The 16,180-nt window shown below is 37.2% G+C and overlaps 1 protein-coding gene across 6 annotated transcripts in view; it reads left to right on the forward strand.

Annotated features, from left to right (window-relative positions):
• SDK1 (sidekick cell adhesion molecule 1) overlaps positions 1-16,180 on the forward strand; it is an 894,112-nt gene that overhangs the window by 341,879 nt on the left and 536,053 nt on the right. The window lies entirely within an intron of this gene.

A 16,180-nucleotide genomic window follows, 5' to 3' on the forward strand; every position in this document is an offset into this window, starting at 1 on the left:
TCTCCTTGTTTGGAACATGATTACTGTGAAGAAAACTTCCAAGACACCTTTCCATGATGTTTTCCATCCTGTCCCCAGATTGTCCAAGAACCTGATCCATAAGAGGGTAACCCTAGCTATTGGGGAGCCTGTTAGCTTTCAAGATTGTACGTGCAAACTTACAGCAACTGTCTTTCCCTGTTTCTCATCTCTCCTGTGTCCCTCTAGCCCTTCCTCCTGCTCACCTGCCACGGCTGATACCACACACAGAAGTTTGGCTCTTTTCAAGAGCATATGTGGCAGGGGGCAGGAGGATGAATTCTGCAGACAAGTCCCCTGGACACTAGTCCCAGCTCTGACACTTCCCAGCTGTGCAACTTCCTTGACTCTTTTGTGCCTTAGTTTCCTCATCTGTAAGAGAGTAAAAGTAATAGTAATTACATGCTTAACACAAATAACTATTATTATTTCCTAAATAACTATTTTAACAGCTTTATTGAGATGGAATTTATATGCATAAAGTCCATCCTTTAAAGTGTCAATTCAAGATTCTTAACATTTTAGAACATTACTGAATTATCCCTTTACCTACTAGCGGTCTCTTGCCATCCCCACCCCCTCCTGGCTCTGCTTTCCTGTCTGCCAGGTAACCACCAATCTACTTTGTACGGATTTGCCTGTTCTGGACATCCATATCAACGCAGTCATAGAACATATGGTCCTTTGTGACTGGCTGCTTATATTCCACATATTTCCAAGACTCATCCATGCTGCAGCATGGGTCATGTATTTAATTCCTTTTTATTGTTGAATAATATTCCCTTGCGTAGATATTTACTGCATATTGTCTATCCAGCCATCACTTGACAGACATTTGAGTTGCTTCTGCTTTTTGGCTCTTAGGAATAATGCTGCTGTGAACATTGACATACAGATTTTTGTGTGGACATAACCCACACATTTCATTTTTCTTGGATATATACCCAGGGATGGAATTATTGGGTCATATGGTAACTCTTGTTTTAACGTTTTGAGGAACTGGCAGACTATTTCCACCTTATATTATCACCAGCAGTGTATGAGAATTTCAATTCCTAGTGTCTTTTTGATGATAACCCTTTGTGTGAATGGTTTGGGATGGATTATCCCCTTATAATTTTGATTTTTCTGATGACTGATGTTGAACCTGGGCCAAAGGCAGGCGCCAAACCGCTGCGCCACCCAGGGATCCCGAGTTTAATCACTTCCTAATAGGTTTATGTGTAGAGAGATCATTTTGTTTGGTTTCATCTCTACTTTTGTGTTTTAATTTTTACAAATTAAATTGGTAACGTAGAAGATGCCTTTGTTGCCACACAGTGAGGTCCAATTTGTTCTCAGCAAATGTTAGAATATTGAAGTCAGATGTGGTCATTTTTTCCCCTTTTTTAAAGGTGGTCCTTCCCCCCACCTCCCCATCTTGACTGTATTATGTAGACTATTCAGCTGGTCACTTAACAGTGGTTTTTCTGTAGTATTGGTGAGTTTATGTAGTTTTGCTTGTAGGAAATTGTATATGTTCATTTTTATATCTCAATTTACCCTGTCCATTGAATGTTACCTGCATGAAATCTATGGCTAGGGCACTGATTACCTTTGATGGTTTTTCTAATAGTGCTTATCTGCCCATAGGTTGATCTTGGGTAAGAGGCATATTTGGTGCATTTTTTGTGGTTTTTGAAACAGAAACATGAATCACTCTTTCTGATATAAAACTCACCAACACTAATGTTAGTATTTTGTCATGCAATTCTATTTATGTTTATTTTTTTCTATTCACTTTTAGTTTACATTCTGAACCAGAAGGCCAATGAGCAGAGTGCATAATCATGGAATTAATTAAGCAAGAAAGGTTTGACCTTGATACTACCAATTACTATCTCTGTGGTCTTGAACAAGTTACCTAATCTCTTTCTCAGTTTTTCATTCGTATAATGGGCATAAAAATATGACCTCTATCTGATGCAGTTGTTGTGGGCAATACCTAAGATTTTGCTTATTAAAATATTTCTTCCTTGGTATACAGTAAATGCTCAATAATTGTTAGTAACACTAGTTGTACACATAGGAACTAGAATCTTATGGGTGCCTCCATCTTATTGGTAGATCAGATGCACATGAAGAGTTAAATGGTACTAGGAGGGTTCGAAGCTCAGTAACAGATAGGAAGGTCTTTAGCATGATCATGCAGGACCTAGCGTTTTAAAGTGCCGTTGACCACCAGTGTGGTCAGTAGTTACTGCCTTAAAGCAGTGCAAGGCAGGGACTGAGGAAGGTGTGTCTCCATTCTGAAATGGTAGATAGATGTATGCCTTAAGAACTTTTAACTGAGGTAAAGTTTATAAGTAGTGAAATTCACAGATGTGAAGTGTACAATTCAATGAATTTTGACAAGTATCTAGACTCATGCAGCTACCACCTCAGTCTGGATGGAGAACGTTTCTGTCACTCCAGCAGATTTCCTCATGCATGCCTGTTCCAATCAATCTCTGTCCCTGTAGGCAACCATTTTTCTGATTTCCTTTCACATAGATTAATTTTGCCTGTGCTTGAATTTCATATAAAGGGAGTCATGTAATATGGGCGGTTTTATGCTTGGCTTCTTTCACCCAGCATGATATGATGTCTGAAATTCCTCCATGGTGTTCAGTTTATCAGTTTGTTCATTTTTATTGATGTACATCTCTGTTGTTTTCAGCTTAGGGTATTATTAATAATGCTACCATGACTATGTATGTAAACTTACTATGTGGATGTGTGCTTTCTTCAAGAATTATCTCTGGAAGCATTATCTAGGCTTGGTACTTCTGGGTCATTGGGTAGATATTTGTTTAATTTTATAAGGAATTGACCTTTTCCCCAAGTAGAGGAGAGCTGCTATGGCAACATACATTTGCCTACATTTAGTGTTGTCTTTTTCAATTGAGCCATATAGTCTGTGGTGGCAAATGGTGTTAAACACTTCCTGTGGGCTTGTTAGCTCTTTGTATATTTTCCTTTGTGAAGTCCACACCCCAGCTCCTTTTACTTATGTGTTTTTTTGCATCTTAATCATTGAGTTGTGGATATTTTTATATAATTTGGATACAAGTTTTTTCTAGATATATGTAACCAGAATAATTTTTTCCACATTGTGGCTTTCATATTCAGTCCTTAACAATGCACTTTTACAGTGCATTTGTTTTAATTAAACTTTTTTTAGATATTTGTACATTCAAATACAGTTATTAAAACTAATATAGAGAGATCCTGTGTACCCCTGTGCGCTTTACTCAGTTTTTCCCCATAGAAATATCTTTTTTTTTTTTTTTTCCCATAGAAATATCTTGAACAGCTGTTGGCAACCAGGCAACTGACATCAGTGCAGTCAACATAGAGAATCCCTTGTGTTGCCCCTCTACTCTCATTTCTGGCCCTTACAACCACTAATCTGTTCTCCATTCCTATGATTTTGTTATCTCAGCAATGTTATATGAGAGGAATCCTATTGTATGTGACCTTTGGGATTAGATTTTTTTTTTCACTCAGCAGAATTCTGTGGAGATTCATTAGATTGTTGCATATATCAATAGTTTGTTCTTTTGTGTTACCTAGTGGTATACTATGGTTTGGATGTGCTGTAGTTTGTGCAACTATTAACCTTTCAAAGGACATTTGGGTTCTAGTCAGTTTTTGCCTTTTTTGACTAAAGCTGCTATTAACATCTTGTACAGGATTTTATGTAAATAGAAGTCTTTATTTCTGTGGGATAAATGCCCAAGAGTGCAATTGCTGGGTCTGTATGGTAGATACATGTTTAGTTTTATCAGAAACTGCCAAATTGTTTTCCAGAATGATTATATTGCTTCATGCATCCACAGACAGTGTATGAGTAATCCAGTTTTATTTTTGTTTTTACACTCAGCATTTGGTGTTGCCACTGTTTTTAAATTTAGCCATTCTGATAGGCATATACTGATAACTTATGGTTTTAATTTGATTTTCTCTAATGATTAATGATGTTGAACATCTTTTCACGTGTATATTTGACTTCCATAGGTCCTCTTCAGTGAAATGTCTATCTTTTGGCCATTTTCTATTTAGATTATTTGTTTTGTACTGTTGACTTTTGAAGGTTCTTTATATATTTTAGATAATAGTCCTTTTTTAGATATGTAGTTTGGACATATTTTCTCCTAATCTGTGCTTGTCTTTTTATCCTTTACAATGACTTTGGCAAAGCAAAAGTTTTAAATTTTGGTAAGATTCAATTTGTTGTTGTTTTTAATACATTGTACTTTTAGTGTCAGGTCTGAGACTCTTTGCCTATCTGTAGATTTTAAAGATTTTCTCCAATATTTTTTCTAACAATTTTCTGGTTTTACACCTAAACCCATAACGCATTTGAGTTAATTTTCATATGAAGTAAGAAGCTTAGAGTTTCATTTTTTTTTTAATCTTCTGGATATTTGGTTGCTCTGGCACCATTTGTTTTAAAGACTATCTTTCCTCTATTTTTAAAATTTGTTTATTTGAGAGAGAAAGCACAAGCAGGAGGGGCAGAGGGAGAGACAGAGAGGGAGAGAGAGAATTAAGCAGACTCTGCCCTGAGCACAGAGCCAGATGCAGGGCTTTCTCTTATGAACCCAAGATCACAACCTGAGCCAAAACCCAGAGTCAGACACTTAACTAACTATGCCACCCACACATCCCTGTCTTTCCTCTAATGAATTTGTTTTTCACCTTTGTCGAAAATCAGTTGGCTGTACTTGTGTTGGGCTTTTGCTAGGTTCTCTATTCATTTCTTTGATTTAAAGTGTCTGTCTCTCTGCCAATATCATACTCTTTCTTTTCTTTCCCTCCCTCCTTCCCTTCCTCTCTTCCTTTATCTCTCTCTCTCTCTCTCTTTTCATTCTAACTTGATTGTAGCGTGCTTCACTCTTTAGGTGAAAACTTCCAGTATAACCACTAACTTAGATCAGGCTATTTGTGACAATTGATTTCATATTTAAAGTCACTTGAAATTTTTACCAAAATCAAATAGAATTGGAAGGCTGTTAAAGGGAAAACATCAGAAGTGCCCTGTTCCACTCCTCCCTAAATTATTTTTAGTTGAATGCTAGCTCTTGATTTATCAAATTTTATCATATTCCCCCTATTTTTTGGCTTTTTGTTATGAAGGTGAGGATTTCACATCCTTATATGATACAACTTCTTTGCTTTCCCCTGTTTTCCAAATATAATTGTTTCAAAATTTTTAGTTAAAGCAATGTAAAATGTTTAAATAATTTTCTGTCCAATATTTTGTAATTACAGTTCCTTTCTTGTTTAAAATATTTTGCTTTCTGGAGTTAATATTTACTTCATTCCCCACCCCACCCCCCTTATCTATTTGTCTATGTTCCTATTACTGATTATCTTCAAACTTTCCAACTCCAAAGATTATAATTTTTCTATCTACCCCAAAGCATCAGGTTTTCTTTGTTCCTAAAGATGTTGCTCTGGAAGTCATCCATCCACATGTTCTTCCTGCCTTACCTAAGTGTGCTCTAGGTATTCCATACAAATGTGTTCTTGGCCCTTTTCTTTGCTCTTCTCCAACATGTATCTCATTTCCTAATTCCAACTCTTTCTCATCTTAATATGTACTATAATTTTAGTACAGTACATCTTTAAGTAGTTTCTTGAGAAAGTATGCATGAGAAATATTTTTGAGGCCCTGAAAGTGTTAATATGTACTAATATGAAAATATATGTATCTTTTCATGCTTAATTGATAATTTGACTGAATGTAGAATCCTGGGTTGCAAATATTTATTCAAAATTTGAAGCGGTTGCTCCATTGACTTCACACTTTGTGTTGAAAAGTCAGAGGACATTCATATTTCTAATCTTTTGAGATGAACTACTTATTTATGACTTGAAGATTTTAGCTGCTTCTCATTATCCCCAATGCTCTGAAATCTCATAGCAGTGTAACCTGATATGGGGATTTTTTTTTTTTAGCTTATTATGCTGTATATTCAGTATTCTCTTTAATTTGAATGTTTGTCTTTCAATTAAGGGAATATTTTGTGTATCCAAATTTGATAATTTCCTCTTTATTTTACTCTGTTTTCTTTTTCTGCAACTCTGTTACACAGTGGTTAGAATTTCTGGACTGATTGATATTCAAATTTCTTCTTATCTCCTAGTAATACCATACAGTCTTGACATCTTTGCTATGTTGAGTCTTCTAATCTATGAACATGATATATCTCTAAACATTTGCTTAGCTCTTCTTTGATTTCTGGGATCAGAATTTTATAATGTTCAGCATAAATATCATGGTATGTTTTATAAAGTTTATACCTAAGAATTTCATTTTATTTGGAGTAATTGTAAATAGTATTTTGTGTTTAATTTTGGTTTCTACTTATGCATTGGTAGTTTATAGAAGTGTGATTGATTTGTGTGTTGATCTTATATCCTGTACCTTTGTTGAATTTACTTTTTAATTCTAGAAGGTGTGTGTGTGTGTGTGTGTGTGTGTGTGTGTGTGTGTGTGCCTGTGTAGGTTCTTCGGGATTTTCTACAGTCAAGTCATCTACAAATAGGAACAATTTCATTTTTCCCTTCCAATATGTATACCTTTAATGTATTTATTTTCTTTCTTCCTTATTTCAGTGGCTAGACCTTGCATAGGACTGATGAGAGCAGACATTTTTGACTGGGTACCAAGTTTAGGAGAATCTATTTAGTCTTTGATTTTCACTAAGATGCTATTAGATGTAGGTTTTCTATATAAAGTTTTAAAAAGTTCCTCTCTATTCCTAGTTTGGTGAGAGTGTTTTTTTTTTTCTTTTTAACTTTATGAATGGGTGTTGGATTTTGTCAAAGGCTTTTTCTGTCACAACCGATAGATCACAGATTTTTTTTTATCTCATTGATATGGTAAATTATGCTGATTGATTTTTCAAATTTTGAACCAGCCTTGCATACCTGGAATACATTCCACTCAATCTTCATATATAATTCTTTTAATACATTACTGTATTTGACTTGCTAATATTTTGTTGAAGAGTTTTGTGTCTTAAGTTCAGTAGAGATATTGGTGTATAATTGACTTCTTTGTATTATCTTTGCCAAGATTTTATATCAGAGTAACACTAGGCTCAAAATATGAGTTGGGAAACATTTCTTTCTCTTCTGGTTTTTGGACAAGATTATGTAAAGTTAATGTTAATTCTCTAAATGTTTGATAGGATTCTTTAGTGAAACCATCTGGGTCTGGAGATTTTTCTTTCAGAAGCTTTTTAATTACAAATTAAATTTCTTTAATTGGTTACAGGACTGTTCAGGCCATGGATTTCATTTTGGCTGAATTTTTGTAGTTTATAGTTTCTCAGGAATTAGTTCACATCTTCCAAATTCTCAAATTAATGAGTTTACTCACTGTATTCCTTTTTTAGTTACTGCAAGATCTGTAGTGATATCACCTATTTCATTGCTGGTATTGATGATTTGTGTCCTTTAAAAATTTCTTTCAATATTGATAGAGCTTTACACTTTTTTTCCTTGAAAAACCAGGTTTTTTATCTGATTTTCTGTTTTGCTTCTCTTTTTTTCTTTTTCTTTTTTTTTTCTTTTTCTTTTATTTTTAAAGAGAGAGCACAAGTGAGGGTGGGGAGAGGGAGAGAGAGAATCTTAAGCAAGCTCAATGCTCAGTGTGAAGCCTGATACACGGTTCAGTCCTGTGACCCTGAGATCATGACCTGAGTCAAAATCAAGAGTGGGATGCTTAACCGACTAAACTACCCAAGTACCCCTAAAAATTGAGCTTGTAAGTAAAAATTAGACTTGTAGGAATGTTGTATATGCCACCCTGAGCTGGACAGTTCCCATTATAATTTAGGGATTTTTCCGATGACTTACAGAGCTGTATTAATGTGTAATATTTTTTATATTGCATAACGAAATATGTCAACATTTGGAAGAGCTACATAACTCAGTAAAACAACAAATTATACAGACATAAGAGATCTCCTCAAAGTGTGAGATAGGCCTAAAGATTCTAATGTAGGAGAGCACCAGATTTTCACTGATAAGAGTTACAGATCCTACATGGCAACTAACCTTTCTACTCCTTCAGTTTTGGTGCAGTATCAAGAATATTCACAATACTCCTCCCTTTTCCAGCTACATGTCTGTGGGAGGTGGGATTTTTTTCATGTCCTTCAATTAAAACAACGTACTGCAAGAGATTAAAGACAAGAGCACAAATGAGAATCTAGTCATTTTTTATTAAGCCAGACATTGAAAAAATTTGAAAAAAAATAACCAACAATGCCATTCTTTTCAATAATTGTTTTGGAGGGAAGTTATTTTTTCAAAGCTGTGTTATTACAACATTGTGATAACTTTGTTGCTATTTTTAAATGAATTAATAAATATTTCAAAAGTTCTCAGTTTTACTTTCTTATATATATAGAAAAATATAACTCATATAAGAATTTTGGGGTTAATAATTTTTTTAAATTGTAAAGGGGTCCTGGGATCAGAAACTCTGAGCTCTGATGCTGCAAAAGAAGTTGGTTCTATTATTTTGTTGATTGGGAAACCCAAGTGTAAGAGGCAGGGTTACCAAGTTCAGGAGCTAGAGAAATAGTTAGAGCTGAGATGTGTACCTGGGTGGTAGGCTCCAGGATCCTCTCTGTAGCTGCCACCATACACGAGTATTTCTCTTTGAGGAGGCTTTCTGTCGTGTAACTTTGCTAAAATCAATAGGCCTTATCTATTGGTACTTTGATATCCTTAAAAAGTTCCTTTCCCATATAATTTTCTTGGTCTAAAGTTAAATCTTCACTGTTTAGATATCTTTTGAGTCCCACTTTTGATGTCAATACACATGTGGCATAAATTCACTGTAAATATCTAAGCAGGGCAATGTATATCACCTCTGAATTTCTTTTCTTGGGCTTTTCAGCCTTTTTATTTAATCTGAGTTAGACTTTTAGGATTATTTGAAAGAAATACTGTACCATGTTCGAGGAAAATGTTGGTTATTTCAGATAGCTCTTCTCTCATTTTGGTTGGTCATACTTTTTCACTACAAACCATAGAAATGACAATTTAGTGCAATTGTACTTTGAAATAAAATACTGGAAAGCTGGAAGCTTATTTCAGTTTGGAGAAATAGGAAAATTGCTTGTATCCCACTGCCTCTTATTATTATTAATTTATATGCTGAAATATATTAGCACAGTGCAGGATCAAACGAGTACATAAACACAACCATTTATGTTCCTACCATAAGCTTCACTGTATATTAATCTCACTGAAAGCTTGAATGGTTTCTTAGGGGAAAATATTGGAAGGGTAGGTTTACCCCATGAGTTCCCTTAAATATGCTGTTAATTCGCATTGATTTTAGAGAGAACAGAGATAACCCGTTTGACGTCCCCCGGACTGAATGCATCATCATGCTGTTTGCAGTACTGTTTAATGGAAACCTGAGGGCTCCTCCTGCTTTCTGGTTCTCACATGCACAGATCTAGATGCCAAGAGAAGACTACAGACACACTACTCAGAGAAAAGCCCACATTTCCTAGTCAAACTTTTGAGTCCTAAATGATGACTTTATAGTGAGACCTGGGAATCTGTACTGTGACCTTTGTCCTGCTTTTTCCTTTCTGACTTTGATGCCCTCCAGAAGACAGTGGGACAGAGCCCCAGCAGAGGAGTGAGGTGTATTTGCTTATGTGGTATGGTATGCTCAGGGATCCTGGCCCCTGTCTTCCCCAGGTCAGTCTTAGACCAAGCTTAGCAGTCACTGCCACCCCACACCAGGCCATCATCCCTCACCCTCAGAGGCCTCCCCAGGGCTGCAAGAATGCTCCTGCAGCACTGCTCACCTTTCACAACCAGGCACAAACACATACACAAGCTTGGACAAGGTTACTTCCTAATTGAGGTGGAGGAGTGCAATAATCTAAAAATATTCTCATTTGTCATTAAGGATGGGACAGTTCTCTAACAGGCCTTCCAATGCCCATGAAAGCCTCTGTGCAGCTGAAGCAGCACTGACAGATATACCCGAGCCCTTACATTTCTGTGAGGTCTTGGAGTCTCATCTTCTGTGAAGCTTGAGTCAGGCTCTTCCAGGCTCTTTGGGCACTGGCGCCCCTTCAGCCGCTTCCTCTGCTGACTTGTAGACACTTCAGCCATGAGAGGTCCATGGCTGTGAACTCATCAAGGCCCCTCTCAGGCAATGGCTCCATGCTTCTGCCCTCTTGCCTCCTGATACTGCTCTTGGCTTGTTGGCCAGCATCTCACTTCCTGGACTTTCGCTCCTTAGGGTGGGGACCAGCTGTGTCCCAGTGCTGAGAAACCAGGAGACACTCAGTGAATGCTTGAGAAGAGAGAAGGGCCTTTGTAACCACAGAGCAGCAGCAACCATGTGCTTCTGCCTGTGCCTCTTCTGTGCTGTGCTCTGTGGACATTGGGAGGGTAGTAAGGGTCTCCTGTCTCTGAAGTGCAGAATGGCAACTTGGCTTCCAGTGAAACTTGCAGTCCCACCCCATCAGACGTGCTCTAGAGTATAAATATGAAAAACACGCTATGTTTGTGGTCATCATGTTAGGTTTTTATTATGTTTTAAAAATACATATATATATACACACACACACACACACATATATATATTCAGTTACAACTACCTTTTGCTCTGAAATTTCTCGTACTCATTTATTTTATAAGGCAATAGTAGAAATATATAAAGTGACATACAGAGAGGTTGGCTGATAGTTTTTAGACCCACAGAATATAATGATACAACCTACTCTATCTGAAAGTCTTTCACTGGTAAGTATTTATAAATATTTCTGATAAGCTAGGAGAACAAAGCCTGAGAATTAGCTCTGATGATAGAGCTGCCTCCTTCTCCTTCATTTCACCTGTAGCTACCAAGGGCTTCTGTAGGTGGTCCCAGAAAGCACAGCTTGAATAAACTTGTCCTAAAGCATGTGGAGGATTTGGTCTAAAGGGAATTATATTAAAGGATCATCTCACATCATTGAAGGGCACCTTTCCATATTTGCATATTTAATTCTAGTAGAGCATACCTGGTCATATTTACATTTTTACCTCAGAAATACACTTGAAATGTACAATTGTTGCCTTTAAAAAGATTAATATTACTATTACGAAAAAGCACAACACACTGTGAGATTGAACTCCCAGCTTCAGTAGGTGTACATAATGACCTGCCAGCAGCTGGGATTTGAATGACTGTATTTACCAGTAAAGGATCTTCTACCTGTATTTTTCAGAATAGGTGTTCACAAATGATACATTATGCCCTGTGCTTTTGTTTCTCACTGGGATTTGAAAAATAAAACTTTCTGTTAGTTGTAAATTCATAAGCTTGGGGCATGAAAATGTTTGAATTTGATATAAAAGAAGTTTTGAAAGGAAGATTAGTGGTTTTAACCAAAAGATTAGCCACCTTGGGAAATTCAGCTGTCGAAAAAGCCGAGTTCAGTAATAAAAGGTCCTGCTCCAGCTGATTGCTCCATTCACGCTGTGATTTCTAATCTTTCCCGCCGGACCCTTGCCTGATTGACACTGCTGATTACCAACGCCTAATAGCACTCATCCTCACTTTACCAGAATGTGTGGCCTTAGAACCCCTTTGCCTGTGGTGCATGTGGCTCCTCTGCTATGTGGAAGTTATTATTTCTCATATTCATTATCACTTTAAGTGGAGGAGAAATGTGAGGTCCCAGAACTGATCACCATTATGCTCATTATGCTGGCTTACGTCTCTTGTTGGCAGAGTCACAGCAGATCTTGAAGTTGGACTTGGCAAGTAGTAGTTGATTTCTATCTGTTCTCCCATGAGAGAGTTTCTGATGGTAGATCCATGGTTTTCCATTGTGGAGCAGATAATTAAAGCCCATGGCAAGCTCCCCCTTCTTCATGGTAGGAAAACCTGGAGTCATAGGACGTGTTTCTGTTTCAGAGCTTCTTATCCCCTGGCTTCCCACGGAAGTAAATGATCTTTACTGTGACACATGGGTTGTGGTCCCTTTGTAGATGAGCAGAAGATTATCTCCACATTCGATAGGTAAAGTTAAATCCATTTACATTATGTCAGAACCTTAACAGTCCATTTAGGGAAGTGACTTCTACATCATAAAATGGTGATGTTATCTTGAGAGAACATTACATCCATTCATCTCCTTTGAATGGCTCTTAAATCTGTGTTATCCAGACTGATGAGACTCTCTTGTTCATAAATGATTTATTTTCTATTTAAAAATATGTGAAAATGGAAATATCAGGGTTTTTCATGGTAGTGCATTCTAGGGTCTTACAGTGTTCATTGTAAGGACACAGAAGCATACTTAATATCTACTCATTTTTCCCAAGGAAAGGTAAAACTGTTAGTCACTACTTAGGAAAACACACACACACACACACACACACACACACCCCTACTTCAGTGAGCACCAGGTAGACCATTAACTCTTCCCCAGGTCAGAGTTCAATGATCTTATTCCAGAGGTAACTCCATCATTTTTGTTTTTATGGATCTTTGCAGACTGTTCTCTGTTCCATTTAAGGTATATAAAGATCACATGCTTTCGTATGGGTCTGTGTAGACCTAAATACCAACCCTTCTATGTCTTTTTCTGTCACCAGAGCCTTTGTGCTCTGTTACCTTTATGCTCTCTTAATTTCATCACCTGCATGTATTTCAGTGGTAAATAGTGCTAGGCTCAGAGAGATAACCCTGTTGTTCTGCACACTGGCTAATCTTTATTACAGTACTCGTATAATGATTGTAGCTTACACACTTAAGATCCTAGAACACTGACACATATTTGCCTCCCTTCCTTCTATCATAAATGTTAGTGTCTGTGCTAACCACACTTTTGTGATCATTTGGATCACAAGATATTTCCTTGCCAACTACTCTTTATGAAGATTTCTTTTCCTGCTAGATCAGAGTATGCAGCATAGTTTGTAGAGTATAGGCATGTTTAGTAAAGTATGAATTCTAGGAAAAACTGAATTATAGTATCATTTACAGTTAAAACAGTTGTATAATATATTAAATTGATGATGCTCTCTGTCAAGTATATAACCAGATTCACTTTTTTGAATGTCTATTTTGAAGCTTTTTTATTTCAAAAGATGTATTTTTTATGCCTCATTGTAGGATGTTAGAGCCATATGAAGTGACCATTCTCTCTCCATTTTTAAGGATAGTGCAAACGGCTGGGCATGAATACAGCTCAGTCAACCCCCAGGGGTCAAAGCTACAGTCCTCACAGTTCAGCCTTATGAGGCCATGAGAGTGGCCAGTTTCAACTGATGCATGTAGCAAAGAGGGACATTGGACACTCTGTCACTGCTGGCAGTCAGCCTACTGATGCTCTCTCGCAGCACCGTCAGAGCAGGTGGTGTGCAGCAGCACCCTGGCTTGGTGGGAGGATCCACTGCCCTCCTGGTCTTTCAGTCACAGTCCCTGACACTTTGCCATCTCTGTTCCTGCACCAGAACTAGACAGTAGACCTCTTACAGGACAGCAACTGTGACTTATTCCCAGCACTAATAACAGAATCAGTGTGTGTGTGTATTGAACAGAAGATCCTGCAAGTCAGAAAGCTAAGAATCGTTCCTGACATCTCTCTCCCTCAGTCCCATATTCAGTCCATCACTCATTTTTTTTTTGCCACCTAAATATTATTTGAAAGCCACCCATTTCTCTCCATCTCTATCCACCATCACAACCACTGCTATTGTCTTGGCCCAAACCACAGTCACCTTTGAGAGTATTTGCCTGGATCACCACAGTAGCCCTAACAGGTCTGATTACTGCTCTGGTTCCTCTTAATTCCTTTTCCGTAGTGCAGCCAGATGAGCTTTTAACAGCATAGTCCCTTCACAGGCTGTCTGCTGTCCTTCTATGATAATAGCTCATCACCATTATCATCATAACACTGGCACTACTCTGACCAAGGCCAATGGGTAGGGTGGCTGTATAATTTATCATTAGTACAGGCCGCTTTTGAATGTGAAGTGGTGCCATTGAAAATCACACAGGAATGACATGGAAACAAGGATGTTTGTTTGCCTTGCCTGCAACCCCATGTAAGGCCTAGACCTTGTTCACTCTGCCTCCATTCACTCTGTCTTCTCTGTGCCTACAGAATTGCTTTTCAGTCTTTTGTACTTCTCAGGGTTACTTACCATGTTCACTACCACCACAGGGCCTTTGCACATGGTATACTTGAGTTTTTGGACCCTACTGATGTTTTAGCTTCTGCATGACATCTTAGTAGGATAAATATTTTTATATAGGCTCTTATCCCAAATGAAATGTAACATTTAATTATTTGAATGAATACTAGTAAGAGATTGGTAATATTATATTATCAGTATAATAGTAATAAAATGCAGTGATGAGAACAATAGCAAAATAAACTCTATACAGTTGGCCCTTGAACAACATGGGTTTGAACTAGGTAGATCCACTTATATGTGGGTTTTTGTATCACAAATAAGTGTATTTTCTCTTCCATATGATTTTCTTGACATCTCTTTTCTCTAGCTTATTTTATTGTAAGACTATATAATACATATAACATACAAAATGTGTTAATTGACTGTTTATAATTATTGGTAAGGCTTCCAGTCAGTAGTAAGCTATTAGTAGTTAAGTATCGGGGGAGTCAAAAGTTTTATTTGGATTTTGACTGTGTGAGGGATTTGTGCCATTAACCTCTGTGTTGTTCAAGGGTCAACTATTTAAATTCTATATATTGTGGCATCTGCATTGCTCAGTAGGTTGAGCATCTGACTCTTGATTTCAGTTTGGATCATGATCTCGGGGTCATATGATCGAGCTCAGCATTGGGGTCCATATTCAGCATGGAGTCTCCCTCTGCGCCTTCTCCCAAAGCACATGCACATGTGCTCTCTCTCTCTCTCAAATCTTTTTTTTTATTTTTTTTATTTTTTCTCTCTCTCAAATCTTAAGAAAAAAATAAATTCTATATATTAAGTACAAAGGAAACCAGCTATATGCACTACAGTGTAATGTAAAAATACAGTCTCAATTTTAGCACTGTTAATATGCTCTTTGATGCTTAATTTGTTAAAAATACAGTAATTTAAGAGCCAGTTTAGAAATTCCACAAATTTATCCAAAATTTGAAGTTAAGATATAGGTTCATGAGAAGATTTCCTTAATGATAAACTCATGACGTTTAGAATCGTAATATATAGAAATGAGGGATTCTGGAGCAGATATCTGAGTTTTATTTTGAAATTCTTAAATGTTTTTTAGATTATCTGAGTTTTAAATGATGATTTCACCACTCACAATCTGGGTGGCCTTGAGCAAGTTACTTAGTTCTGTGGGGTCTCCCTGTACACATCTGTAAAAGGAATATAATAATGGCATCTGTCTCATAGGGTGTTTGTGAAAATTAAATAAGGTAGTGCATACAAAGCACTTAGTTTCTAGCGCATAGTAAATACTCAGTGAATACTAGCAACTGCTGTTATCTATGCTGTTATTCTGTTTATTCAGCAAATATTAATTCAGTGTCTACTTTGCCTATGGCATTATTCTAGGTGCTAGGATTCAGAAGTGGTCAAGAATAAGGCATAGAGTGTGTTGATGTAATCCACAAGCACTCTAATTTCGAGATCTTATAAGTGCCATGACTGAAACAAATGTCATGGTTTAAAAAAAAATGTCATGGTTTGTTGGGGCATGTTGGTGGGGAGAGATTTTTGTCAGATGAAAGGATGAGAACGAGTCAGCTCACACAGAACTGAGGGGTGCATGGGGGCTGGGAAGGAGCACACAGGAAGGCTCCATGTAGGAAAGGGCTCAGCCTGATTTCAAACTTAGAGTGTGACCAGAGTGTTTATGTAGGAGTAGAGAGGGTTCAGGGGCCTGAGAGAGGAGTAGATGAGGCAGTTGTGCCAGGGGATCATATTTGAAAAGTGGGAAGTCGTAACTCTGTTTATTATAGTGCAGAGTCATGTAGAAAATTAGTAATGGTGCCCAAACTACAAGCTAAGTGCCCCAGGTTCATGTTTATATATTTTTAACTATTGAAGTGTATGTACAGAAATTGCACAAATCTTACATAGAATAATTTCTGTGAATTTTTACTAAGTG

The sequence above is a fragment of the Canis aureus genome, chromosome 8, assembly GCF_053574225.1.
Source record: "Canis aureus isolate CA01 chromosome 8, VMU_Caureus_v.1.0, whole genome shotgun sequence".
Lineage (NCBI taxonomy): Eukaryota > Metazoa > Chordata > Mammalia > Carnivora > Canidae > Canis > Canis aureus.